General features: G+C 46.7%; 1 long non-coding RNA gene across 1 annotated transcript; it reads left to right on the forward strand.

Moving 5' to 3' along the window:
* Window positions 1-5191: 5191 nt before the first annotated feature.
* On the forward strand, window positions 5192-6472 carry LOC120660888. Its single transcript, XR_005669758.1, has 2 exons — window positions 5192-5731; window positions 5852-6472. It is a non-coding gene; the product is annotated as an uncharacterized LOC120660888 (long non-coding RNA).
* The last annotated feature ends 3642 nt before the right edge of the window (window positions 6473-10114 follow it).

The raw sequence follows: 10114 nt of genomic DNA on the forward strand, positions 1-10114 counted from the left end.
ATCATAGAGTGGTCTCCATGGGCACAAATGATCAAAGGTTTGAGGTTTCATGCAAGGACAGGACAGGGTAGGGTGTCCGCAGACAAATGGTCGTTCTGGATTGCTTGATAACGCCGGAAGGCAAGGTTTTTTGCAGATGCAAGAAGCCACAGCTTCTTCACTTACCATGCTCCCATGTCATTGCGGCATGTTCAGAATCTGGGTTGGATCCTGGGGTTTCTGTTTCACAATATTACAGAAAAGAAACCGCTGTGCACACTTGGGGCCATGAGATATATGGCATAGGCAGTCTGTGATCATTCATTACACTAAATATCTCTTCAATGTACATTCCCAATCCAGATGCTAGGAGAGGGGTAGGTCGACGGCAGACACTTCGTATCCGTAACGGAATGGATGAGTCTGAGGCAGGAAAGAAGAAAAAAAGATGCAACCTGTGTGGAACAGATGATCACACTTACAAGAAGTGCCCTAAAATGCAAGAAAATAATGTTGGTGCTGAGGTTGGACCTTCTGGAAATCCCACCGATGGATTGCCTCCGGATTTTGGAGCCCGTCGCGTCTAGATTTCATTATATGTGCATATGTATTTGAAACAGATGTATGGATATGTATTTCGACCTGTATGTGATAATTACATTTCGTTATGTATGGATATGTATTTGCACCAGATTGTAGCATGTAATATTACGAAGGTATTTGTGTAGTAACATTTCTTGGTTGTAACTCTAAATGTGTAGGTTGGTTCAATTATATTGTTCGCTTGGGCCAGCCACTGGGCCTAGCTATATGTCTATCAATATTTTCAAAGCTTTATTTCAATTGTTCTGTGTTTTGCTTGATGGTAGAAAAGAAAATCAAGATAAGAGCATCCGTAAAGGAGAAAGGATCATCATCTGAAGGCAAGTTCCTTCGGCAGCAAAAGGAAAAGTTTCTGTAATTAATATTCCTTAGAGTTGTTCTGTACTTTTCGACCCTCCTTGAAGAATTATGAAAAGAAAAATCAAAGACTCCACTTGTACAAGATGAGAAGTGTGCATGCATTTAATAGAGTTTCCACTGTACGCTCCCTGATTATATATATGATGGCTGGAAGAACAATCCAAGAACACAGAAGAGAGTGGTAACTCAAAATTCATATCTCACTGGAAAAACTGGAAAGTGTATTGAAAATAGAAGGGTAGTTACGAATCATAAATTTTCGGTTTGCAATATAATTTTGTAAACAATGCTACGATTACAAAGCAGAGGCCTAAGGCGTGAACGTACTACTAGATACTTGAACAATGAAAAGCATGGCATGTGCAACACGATAACCTCGTGTTGTGAGTAAACCTAACATGTCTTAGGAAATGTAAAATGCCGGGATTACATGGTGGTGCTTTACTGAGTGCACCGGGGATATTTTCCCTTCCTAATAGCTTCAGACCCTGCTTCCTTAGCACGGCAGGCCCTCTCTCGCTTCCTCTCCCTATCAGCTTCACGTTCCTCTGCCTTCTGACGTTCCACTTCTGCAATCCTCTTCTGAATCTCTTCCTGGTTTTTCTTGCGCTTCTCCTCCATCTGTTCTTCATGCAGCATTCGTTGCCACCTTTGTGCAGCCCACCTTGCTTGACGCTCCACGTGGTCCTTATCCTGCTGAGATTGCTCGGTGTCTAACCACTGCACGAAATCACATAGAGGCGGTGGAGTCTTTCCCCAAATCGTGTTAGAAGTCATTACTAGATCTGAAAGTGACAAACTCTGATAGTGTTTTGTAGTACCTTTGCTCAGTCCTTGCCGTAATGCTTGGGCGGGTCGTACTCGTAATTCTCGCACATGAAGAATCTCTTGCCAAAGTCGTCCCCCAAAACCCTTGATTTCATTAGTTTGCACAAGGATCCGCAAAAACACATAGGCACCTGGACTCCTTGGGGGACTGTTTCCGTCACCTTATTCCATGGAATGTAGGTGGATCCTGAGGATGCCATGGTGTTGAGCCCTGGCAATCACAAGTGAGCAATCAGATTGCTAATATACTATATCAACGCTAATCATTATCAGTAACTACACCTAAATGTACCACTAATCACTCCTAATAATAATTAAACTGATTGCTAAACTATTTTCTAACATTTTCTAAAAATTTATCTAACATTTTCTATAATTTTCTACAATTTTCTAACATTTTCTACAATTTTCTAATATTATCTTGCATTTTTTTATTTTCTAATACTTCTCTAACAATTTTCTAGTATTTTCTAATACTAAATCTAACACTAAATGTACTATATCAACGCTAATCACTATAAGTAATTGCACCTAAATGTACCACTAATCACTCCTAACAATAATTGAACTGATTGCTAATCTACTATTTCAAAAAAATAATTACAACATAATCTATTTATAAAATGTAGAAAATTTTAGTTACCTAAAGTCGCCGGCTTGAAAATCCGACAGGGCTTCGCCGCTTTGCCCCTCCCTCACCCCTCCTCTCCCTCCCTCCCTCTCTTTTCTTTTTTTTTCTGGATTTTTAGTATGCCAAATAGGGGGTGAGGGGCAGCCAACACCTTATATAGGGGTGTGGGGCCGGCTGCCCCGCTGCCGGGCGGCCCCCTGGCCGCCCCACAGCCGGGCGACCAGCCCCAGCGACATGTCTGCAATTTTTTTCGTCATTTTTTGCGGATGAGCCCCGGCCGCCCGGCAGCGGGGCGGCCGTGGTATATTTCTGTAAATTTTCAAATCGAAAATATATTTTTGTAAAAAACGGAAATAAAAAATATAAAAATAAAAAAACCGCGTGTGGTGGAGTAGCAAGGGCCTAGCCCAGGAGAGAATGCGCGGGCAGGCGTGTGGGCCCCATGCTAAACCATCTTGGGCCTCGGCCTTGTTGGTGGTGGGTCTACCTTCATTTTACTTCGGGGATGATCACCATGATCAAATCAGAAGGACAAAATCCACTAGGAAAATTGGCGTGGTAACGCTGCGCCTGTAGGTTGTGTGCGTATGTGATCGTGTGGACCTTCGAAGCTCATTGGCTGTAGTGCAAAGGGTGCCGGATACGGTAAAGGTGATGGTGACCATGAGCGGTGGATGAAGGTTTTGCGCAGCAAAGAATGTTGTGTTCAAGCCCTGGCGTGTTATTTGCAGGTTGCTGTCTGGGTTAGTTCCATAGTGTATGAACTGTTAAAGATGAGTAATTAAATGAAGGAACCCATGTATAGTTGGTGCATGACAGAGAAGGCAAATAAGTTCATCTTTTTTATTTAAAAAAGAAGGCAAATAAGTTCTGCCCGATGGATAGGGTTTGATTCAGGGGTGCCTGAGGTGGCATTGCAATATTGTTGCCACCTGTGCGTGCTCTGTCAGCCAAAGAGGCCACGGTGCTCCTATGTAGTGGTTGAGGGGAAGTGTTGTTGTAGCAGCTCGTAAATCTGGTGGACATTTCTTGGAGGCATTGATGGAGGCGGGCTCAGCAAAGGAAGTGAGATAGGGGATGTCTGGTGTTGGCGTTAGAGGGTTGCTGAATGGGATCCGACTTTGCGCCGTGCGAAGATTTCTTGTCAGATGTGTTCCTAGTTATTGCAATTGCGTAGGTTGCAGTGTTTATTTCAGATTTTTGATTGTGGATCTTTATATAGGGTACTGCACTATTGCAGCCTACAAATGAGGACAACAGTAATGATATGCCAATTCAAAGACTTTACAATCCAAATCATGTAATGTATAACAGAATAAAGTATTGACACCCACGGAGGACACATCGCACTCTAACAGTAGGAGCAACAGCAAGGGCAAACACAAAACCAAAGAACCGAACTGCATAGAATAACCACAAGGCAGACAATTGAGATAGGATTGGCATGCATGCAGCACAACTAATGAAAATAACAAAATCCCTTTCAGAGGCTATGGCTAAGAGAACAAATCAGACACAGTTATGGCTAAGAGGACAAATCAGTCATAATCAAATAAGCAAAGCAGGAGTCGTAGGTCAGAACAGATATATCAAAAATATATATGAGCAAACAATAAACGACAATAGAGTTTGAAATTAATAATCTCATCTGGAGTAAACACTAACACCAAGGGCCAAAGGTCCCCGAACCACGAAGACAACATCACGAAGGAGATGGATAAATCCTGGGCAAAAAGGAAGGAGAATAAGCCGTGAGCCTATTATCCGTGACAGAAAGAAAAATCCAGGTTAAGAAAATGAATGCAGCAACACTACTAACAAAATGTCAAAAATCATAAAGGGAAGAAATAAACAAATGGAAGGTAACAGTAAAGACTGAAAAAGGAAGAAGAAGGTGGGCGATGACCCTAACCAGCGGAGCAGGCAAAGAAAAACCAAGGCGAATGACCGGGTAATCTAAGGCCTCACCAAAAAAGAACGAAGAAAAGAACAGGCACACGAGCTTACTGAAGAAGGAAAGGAACAAATGTGTTGCGCCGATGAGGAACTGAGGTGACAGCGCGCACAGGTGGAAGATGAGGGCGACACCAGCAAGGAACTGCACAAAGATGATGTGGCGTCCGAACCACGCAGTCCGAAGCAGGCGGCCGTCGACCAGTGTCAACCACAAAATGCCGAAATGACGGGCGCACACGGGCAACGGAAGGAGCAGGCCACGAAAGGAAACCGGCACAAATAGAACGACACTACAAACAAAGCGATGGGCAGCTGACCTCCAGCAGATCCCACAAAAATCGGGCATGCGTCGGGCACGCAGAAGGCAAAAAAAAAAAAAAATGCAGAGCAGACCGGGGACACAAGGAAGCTGGCAATTGGCGGAGACAGCCAGGCCTCCGAAGGCCACATTTGGTCGAGCGATATAGAATACTCCCTTCTGCCGCCAGCGGCGTACGACCGACGTGCCTGTAGAATGGTCGGATACGCGGCCACGACGGCGCGGAAGCCACACGGCGAGCTTGCAGCGCAGAGGCGCTGGATACTCTCGCTTTCTTCCAGCGATATGGATTCACATAATTCTATATGTTAGAGCAGAGTTGCTATGGCACTCCTCATGGTATCCACGTCGTTCCGAATTCGGCTGCCCGTCTGATCCTCCTCCTCCTCCGACGGACAGTGATGAGCACCTTCTCGCGGCCGCCTCCCTCCACGTCTGGCGGCCATTTTCAAAGTTTCACACTTCGCTGCCATTTTTTCTTCATATTGGGCACCGCCGCCTTTTGCCTTTCAGCGCGGCCGCCGCCGCCCTCGTTGCCGTCTTCTTTTCACACCGATCTCTTGGTCTTCGCTTTCCCATTGCTGTGCTGCCCGTGAGCTCTGAGCTGGGGGGTGCCATTATTGCAGCGACGCAGCCTCCTCTGCCTCGTCCACGGAGCAAAAGTTGTCGCCGACATCCCGTTCTTGTCGGCTCTCCTGGTGGCGCGGCGGCCGCCAACGGCACGGCGGGCGCCTGCGAGTGCGGCGCGGCGCCCGTCCTCCCTTCTCCTCTCGCGCTGACGCGGCTGCACGCTGGGCAGCGGTGCATCGGCCGGGAGCGGGTCGGGCGGGCGCGGTGAGCATGCCTGGGCAGCGGAGGCCAGGCGCGATGGTGGAGCGGCGGAGGCGCAGCGGGGAGGCCCCGTCACGTTCGCACCCTCCTCGTCACCGTTCCCCTTGTCTGCGCTCATGCTCGTCGCCTGCTTCGCTTGCTGTCGATTGGGGTCCTGGGTTTCTCCTCTCCTCAGTTGCAATCGGCTCCATTCCGTGCTATATGCAGGCGCCCTGCTCCTCCTGGTCGACTTCCTCGCCTCCATTTTTGTTTTCACTTTGTTTTATCCGGTAATGATTGCTCCTTTCTCGGATCCGCTGATTCAGGTTTTCTTCCTTTCGTTTCCACTTTGGCTGCCATTTCAGGTTTTCTTCCTTGCTATTGGAGATCTACAGCCGGATTTATACCCGTCACCTTCAACCGGATACGCAGGCTGCCATTTTTGTCTGCACTGTTCAGATCCAGATCGCCTGAGGTCTAGGCTCCCTGCATCGCCTGCTCTACTCCACCCTCCCTGCAGGGCGCCTCCAGCACCAAGAGCCTGAGCGCCACCCAGCACGCCCACCTGCCTTCCGAGCAGAAACCAAACCATGGCGCCTCCTCTTCTCCGGCGAGATTCGGCCGCCCCGGAGGACGCTATGTCACGCCCTGAACCGGCGTCACGGCGCGACAAGAAGACAGCGTCGTTTATCTTAAGTATTTTACTATAATTATGTTTAAGTTTGGACAACTGCCTTGTGGGCCCTGCGTGGCTGAGTTGGCTTGGGCTTATATATAAGCCAGGCGTGTATCGTGGAGGAGAGGATCTGTCCTGGTCCGGTCGCCACCATCGTATCGTCCGGTCGCCACCATCGTCTCGCTCACGTCTCTGGGATCTCGGTCTCCGTAGGCCAAGGGTAGTGACAGTGGTATCAGATTCACCGTTCCTCGGCGCGCCGCCGCTGCTGTTCCGCCATCGGAGTTCTCCGGTATCCTCACCTTCTCCTCCCTCTGTTTCGCTGTGGTTGTTCCCGCCTGTGTTTTGCTTCGCCGGCGATCACCCCGATCCCGGTGCCCTCGCCCCGCCCACCGACTCCCAGTCGGCGGCAGCCACCGCAAACCGCCGGTTAGCCACTCCGGCGCCGTCGTCCACATAGTGCGCTTCCGCGCCGCTTAGGGTAGTGGAATCTCGATTCGGATATTCGTCGGGGACTTTATCCACTTTGGTTTTCCATCTCTTCCTTCTCGTCTCCGCGACACTCTGTTGCGGAGCTTGATTTATGTACTTCCTCTTTCCGCGGTTCGATTTGGGGTGGTTCATCACGGCTCCTCCCAAACCTTCCGCGCAGTCCCAACTCTTGTTGGATGCTATGGCTGCAGCTGAGTAGCGTGATGACGCTCGTTGGGAAACTCTGATGGAGAGTGTGGATCTCTTGTTTGCCAAAGTTGGGGTGATTGATCACAACCAGAAGCAGTTGCACACTCAGATGGATCTCAGCGCTCAAATCGTCGAGCGGATGCTGCGTGACCAGGAATCGCTCGCGAAGCAGATGGAACTCACTGGACAAGCTGTAGCCCGTCTCACTCTGGATCGTCCTCCTGTTCCACCGGAGCCGCCTCGTCCCATCCACACCGACCACCGTTCCAGGGATTTCCAACAGGGTTCTAGTTACCGCGATAAAGAGGTACCTCCTGCTCATCATCATCGTGATACCCATAGGGCTCATTCAGATCCACCCAATTATTCTCGAAATGCTCTTCCTAAATTGTCTTTTCCTACTTTTACTGGTGTGAATCCTGCTATATGGAAAGACAAGTGCCTAGATTACTTTCATTTTTATAACATTCCTGAAAGCATGTGGGTCATCTCAGCATCTCTGAACATGGATGAGAATTCTTCTAAATGGTATAAAATGTACAAACTCACTAATGGGATGACTACTTGGCCTGAATTCATCAGTGTTGTAGAACAGCAGTTTGGTTCATTTGAGTACAGAGATGCAATGGGTGAGTTAGTGTCCTTGTCCCAAGAAGGTACTCTGGATGAATATATTTTTGCTTTTGTGGATCTCCAGTATCAGGTTAGTATGTACAATACTGGCATGGATCAGATTTACTTTGTCACACAGTTCATCAAAGGGCTGAAGCCTGAGTTGAGATATGGTGTTCAATCTCAAGTTCCTGAAACCATGCAAAGGGCTATCAGGTTGGCTCGAGTTCAACAACAAATAGTGGACAGTAAACCTTCCAAGATATCCAAATATCACACCTCTCCAAAATTTAGTACTCAGTCCACTAAGTCTGACATCAGAAGCACTTCTAGTACCAGTTCCCTCTCGAAGGAAAGACAGTTAAGAAATTTCAGAAAAGCCAATGGGCTCTGCATGTACTGTGGGGATAAATTTGATACTGCACATGCTGCTAGTTGCTCTAAGAGACCCCAAAACCAGGTTCACTCTCTGGTAGTTAATGATTTGGATCAGCCCCTCTCTAATGAAATCCTTACCCAACTCAGGACCTTGAACAGTTATCTTTGAATGCTTTGGCTGGCACTACAGTGGGTGATGTTCTACAATTAAGAGGCCGTGTTCAGAACAAAGTTATGCTGATCTTGGTAGATAGTGGTAGTACTAACAGTTTTGTCAGTAAGTCATTTTTGGCTAGCACTGGTCTCACTCCTATACCTACTACACCCAAACAAGTCAAATTACCCAATGGTCAGCTACTGCTCAGTGATCTGAAAGTACCAGCCATGGAATGGTGGTGCTAGGGTCATACCCTCGTGCATGATATGCAGGTGTTGGATTTGGCTGCTTATGATGCTATCCTAGGTTATGATTGGCTTAAATTGCGTAGCCCCATGACCTGCCTTTGGGATCAACATACTATTGAGTTTGAGGAAAAAGGAATACTGCTCAAGCTACAAGGTTTACATCCTGCTCCTTTGTCTCTTACACCAGTCTCTATGACTAAAGTGGTTAAGCTTCACAAAAGTAATGATATTTGGGCTTTAGCACTGATCCAATCTGTTCCACCTCCACTTGCTGATCCTCCTGAGGCAGTGCAATCATTGTTACAAGAGTTTGAGGATGTGTTCTCTAAACCCACTACTTTACCACCCTCCAGGCCATATGATCATACCATTCCCCTTCTACCAGATGCAGTACCTGTGAACACAAAACTATACAGATATTCTCCTATGCACAAAGATGAAATTGAAAGACAAGTTAAAGAACTGTTGTCCCAGGGATTCATCACTCAGAGCACTAGTCCTTTTGCCTCCCTTGTCTTATTGGTCCAAAAGAAAGATGGGACATGGAGATTCTGTGTTGACTATAGGAAGCTTAACTCTCTGACTATGAAGAATAGATTTCCACTTCCATTCATAGAAGAAATTTTAGATGAATTAGCTGGCACCAAGTTTTTCACCAAACTAGACATGACTGCAGGATATCACCAGGTTAGAATGGCTGTATCAGATGAGTTCAAAACAGCATTCAAGACTCATCATGGGCACTTTCAGTTTAAGGTGATGCCATTTGGGCTCACCAATGCCCCTGCCACTTTTCAATGTGTTATGAATGAGATCCTCCAACCCTTTCTCAGGAAGTTTGTGTTAGTTTTTCTGGATGATATCTTGATCTACAGTCCTTCTTTGGCCTCTCATTTATCACATTTGAGGGCAGTCTTCCTGCAATTAAGGAAACATCAACTCTACCTAAAAAGCAGCAAGTGCTCTTTTGCTCAACCACAGATTGATTATCTGGGTCATGTGATATCTCAGGCAGGAGTCTCTACTGATCCCTCTAAAACAGCTGCCATGATCAACTGGCCTCAGCCCACCAATGTTACTGAACTCAGGGGATTTTTGGGTCTCACTGGATACTACAGACGTTTTGTGAAGAATTATGGCATCATTGCTAAGCCTTTAACTCAGTTACTAAAGAAGAAGCAATTCCTGTGGACTGCAGCAGCCACAGAAGCTTTCCAGACTCTCAAACAAGCCATGACACACACACTTGTGTTGACACTTCCAGACTTTAGTCTACCATTTGTGGTGGAAACAGATGCTTGTGCAGTTGGAGTGGGAGCTGTACTGATGCAGCAAGAAAGACCAGTTGCTTATCTCAGCAAAGCACTGGACCCTAGCCATCAACAGCTTTCTATCTATGAAAAAGAATTTCTAGCCTTGATTATGGCTATTGAAAAGTGGAGATCTTATTTGCAACGTCAGGAGTTTACAATCAGAACTGACCACAAGAGCCTATCATATTTGACTGAACAAAATTTGCAATCAGATCTCCAAAGGAAGGCTATGACCAGACTTATGGGTCTGCAATTTAAAGTGGTTTATCGCAAGGGTAAGGAAAATCTTGCGGCTGATGCTCTTTCCCGAGTAGGACACCTTATGGCTTTATAGGCAGTCTCTGAAGCCACTCCTGTTTGGGTGCAAGAAGTGTTGAACTCTTATCATACTGATCCTGTAGCCCAGTCTCTATTACAGTCTTTGGCAGTGACCTCTCCCAATGCTCAGGGATTTTATTTGGAGAATGGTTTGATCAAGTACAAGAATCATGTGTGGTTGGGCCATAATTCTGCACTTCGTACTAAAGTAATTGCTGCATTACATTCCAGCCCCATTGGTGATC

The sequence above is a fragment of the Panicum virgatum genome, chromosome 2N (assembly GCF_016808335.1).
Source record: "Panicum virgatum strain AP13 chromosome 2N, P.virgatum_v5, whole genome shotgun sequence".
Lineage (NCBI taxonomy): Eukaryota > Viridiplantae > Streptophyta > Magnoliopsida > Poales > Poaceae > Panicum > Panicum virgatum.